A 3,482-nucleotide genomic window follows, 5' to 3' on the forward strand; every position below is an offset into this window, starting at 1 on the left:
CTCCCACTCCCAACCCACCTAATCGCCGCAGCATGATACTGTGGTCCACAGTATCAAAAGCCGCTGAGAGGTCCAAAAGAACTAGGACAGAGGAATGACCTCTGTCCCGGGCCCTCCAGAGATCATTAACCAACGTGACCAATGCCGTTTCCGTGCTGTACCCCGGCCTGAAGCCCGACTGGAGGGGGTCCAGATAATCCAGCTGGATTATGGCTGGAGATAGAATTAAAAATGCGACTCTTGGGTGCATCCATATTGTGTCCAAATAATCACGATCACCAAGAGTAGCTAAAATGTTTATAAACAATTAAAAAGTTTAAAAAACAGTTTAAAAGCAATAAAACATTTAAAATTATCGGCAACCGATCTTTCGTCGGACTCTCCCGACATCATCAGGGTTGCTGAGGCGGTGTTTGGGAGGGTTTATATACCATTCTCACATGCCTGCATCCGGCTACGCGAGCGCATAACCGGTCCTCGGTACACGCGCTCCTGCGCGGTGCCTGTTTTGTCTTTACCCACATGTAAGCATCTTGCCTTCTTTCCCTGTTTATTGCTGTGGGGTCTCTGGATGTCTTCATCAGGGATCATCCAGGATTCTTTCTTACACCTTTCACCCTGAGTGGTTCTTTCGTCCTTCCCCTCTTATCGATCCATTCTTTCCCCCTCATTCGTTTCACCCTTTCCTCTATCACTTCCGCAATCCCTCCCGTGTGTATTGGCTTCAATTCCATTCTCCTTCATGTTACTATCACTCCTTCCATTCGACTCGTGGGGGGTCCGGGGGTCCCCAACGGGCCCTCGATCGATCCCTCTTTCACCGGGTCCTCCCATCGAGTCCAGATTAATCCCTTCCCCTCTCCCTCCAATATTGGTGATGCATGTATTTCTTTCCTCTTCTCTTTGAAGCCCGTTCCACATCCCCTCCCCATTATTTTCTCTACTTACTCTCCACTTCCCTTTATCCAACCCACCCTCCTGTTGTGGCCACTCCACTCCTATCATCCCCAATACTACCATTCCATTGCCATCATCCTCTCTTCTGAGAGTCCTTTCATATTCCGTTCCTTCCACCCTCTTATTCATATCTCTACAGTGTCCTTCACCCATCCATCGGCTCCATTTCTTTCTTCGATCTATCACCCCCCGACTCCCTTCGTTCTCGGGGGCACCTACACCCTCCGATCTTCTGTTATACCATTCTCCTATGCCCCCCGCATGCTCCGATCCATTTTCCACCGTTCCTTTCCCATCTTCGCTCTTACTATCTAGTGATATTTTATCCCCTTTCATATAGGGGCTCCTCCTCCTATGCCCTTTGGCGGGCTCTCGGGCGGGTTTTCCCTCTCTGGGCCTCCCCATTGAGTTCGACACGATTTCCTCTTCTATCCATCTGTCCGCGATGTTGCATGCGTCCTTCCCCCCCCGCTCCGATCCACTTTCCACGGTTCCTTTTCCGTCTTCGTTCTTACTATCCGGTGGTCTTTTGTCCCCTTTCATATGGGAGCTCCTCCTCCTGTGCCTTTTAACGGGCTCTCGGGCGATTTTTCCCTCTCCGGGCCTCCCCATTGAGTTCGACACGGTTCCCTCTTCTATCCATCCATCCACGGTATTCCCTAATACATTCTTCACTTCCTTTCCTAATGCTTCCTTTCCTACTCTCTTTTCATCCTTGTAATCAATCATCCCACACTTATTTACGTTCCGGCTCCCTTCGTTCCCGGGGGCACACACCCTCTCCGATCTTATGTTATATAGTTCTACTATGCCCCTCGCACGCTCCGATCCACTTTCCGCCGTTTCTTTCCCATCCTCGTTACTACTATCCGGTGGTCTTTTGTCCCTTTTCATGTAGGGACTCCTCCTCCTGTGCCCTTTACCGGGCTCTCGAGCGGTTTTTCCCTCGCTGGGTTTCCCCATTGAGTTCAACACGCTTTCCTCGTCTCCCCATCCACCCACGGTGTTGCGTGCGTCGTTTACTTCCTCCCTTGATACTTCCTTTCCTGTTCTCTTTCCATCCTTGCAATCAACCATCCCTTCGTACCTACTTACTTTCCGAATCACTCCATGCCACCCCTCCTCTCGGGGGGCGCGGGGGGGTTTCTCCCTACCACCCTCAATCCCCTCAAGATCAGAGTGCTCCGACCAACTCAAATCCATTATCCCGCACCCCTTATCCCTCCCCGAGATCCCAGCACCCTTCAAGCTATCATTCTTCCATCCGTTCCATTCTTCTCTTTGACCTGTTATCCCCCCCCTTCTTTCCTTCTTGAGGATTCCTGTGTCTCTCAGCTTATCATTTCGCTCATTACATTCATTTGTATGCTTGGTTCCCACTACCCCATCTTCCACTCCCTCTCTCCCACTCCCATCCATCAAAAATCCTTCATCCCCTCTTCGTCTCCCCCTCAGTCCATATGGTTTCTTGTTCTTTCCTTCCCCAACTGGTGGTTGTTCCCCCTTGTTCTGGAGTTCTCTCCTCGTGCTGGGATCACTCGGGGTGCCTTGGTATCCTTGGAGATGTTGATCAAGGGCCAGGCCTTCCCGTGCGGGGTGTTCAATATTACTCTATCAGTAATAGAGACGGAGTGAATGCAGACGGTGAGAATGGGGAGGGGATGTGGAACGGGCTTCAAAGAGAAGAGGAAAGAAATACATGCATCGCCAATATTGGAGGGAGAGGGGAAGGGATTAATCTGGACTCGATGGGAGGACCCGGTGAAAGAGGGATCGATCGAGGGCCCGTTGGGGACCCCCGGACCCCCCACGAGTCGAATGGAAGGAGTGATAGTAACATGAAGGAGAATGGAATTGAAGCCAATACACACGGGAGGGATTGCGAAAGTGATAGAGGAAAGGGTGAAACGAATGAGGGGGAAAGAATGGATCGATCAGAGGGGAAGGACGAAAGAACCACTCAGGGTGAAAGGTGTAAGAAAGAATCCTGGATGATCCCTGATGAAGACATCCAGAGACCCCACAGCAATAAACAGGGAAAGAAGGCAAGACGCTTCCACGTGGGTAAAGACAAAACAGGCACCGCGCAGGAGCGCGTGTACCGAGGACCGGTTACGCGCTCGCGTAGCCGGATGCAGGCATGTGAGAATGGTATATAAACCCTCCCAAACACCACCTCAGCAACCCTGATGATGTCGGGAGAGTCCGACGAAAGATCGGTTGCCGATAATTTTAAATGTTTTATTGCTTTTAAACTGTTTTTTAAACTTTTTAATTGTTTATAAACATTTTAGCTACTCTTGGTGATCGTGATTATTTGGACACAATATATATATATATATATATATATATATATATATATATATATATATATATATATATATATATATATATATATATATATATATATATATATATATATATATATATATATATATATATATATATATATATATATTTGTTTTCTGAGGTTTTCACGGGTGTTTATATGTGAGTCTTTGGTCATTCGGGTTTTCTCCCGTGTA

The 3,482-nt window shown here is 48.3% G+C and overlaps 1 protein-coding gene across 1 annotated transcript in view; it reads right to left on the reverse strand.

Moving 5' to 3' along the window:
- Positions 1 to 3,482, reverse strand: part of LOC114922516 (vomeronasal type-2 receptor 116-like) — a 28,856-nt gene that overhangs the window by 22,457 nt on the left and 2,917 nt on the right. The window lies entirely within an intron of this gene.

This window comes from Protobothrops mucrosquamatus, unplaced genomic scaffold (genome assembly GCF_001527695.2).
Source record: "Protobothrops mucrosquamatus isolate PMUCROS unplaced genomic scaffold, P.Mucros_1.0 scaffold303, whole genome shotgun sequence".
NCBI classification, from domain to species: domain Eukaryota; kingdom Metazoa; phylum Chordata; class Lepidosauria; order Squamata; family Viperidae; genus Protobothrops; species Protobothrops mucrosquamatus.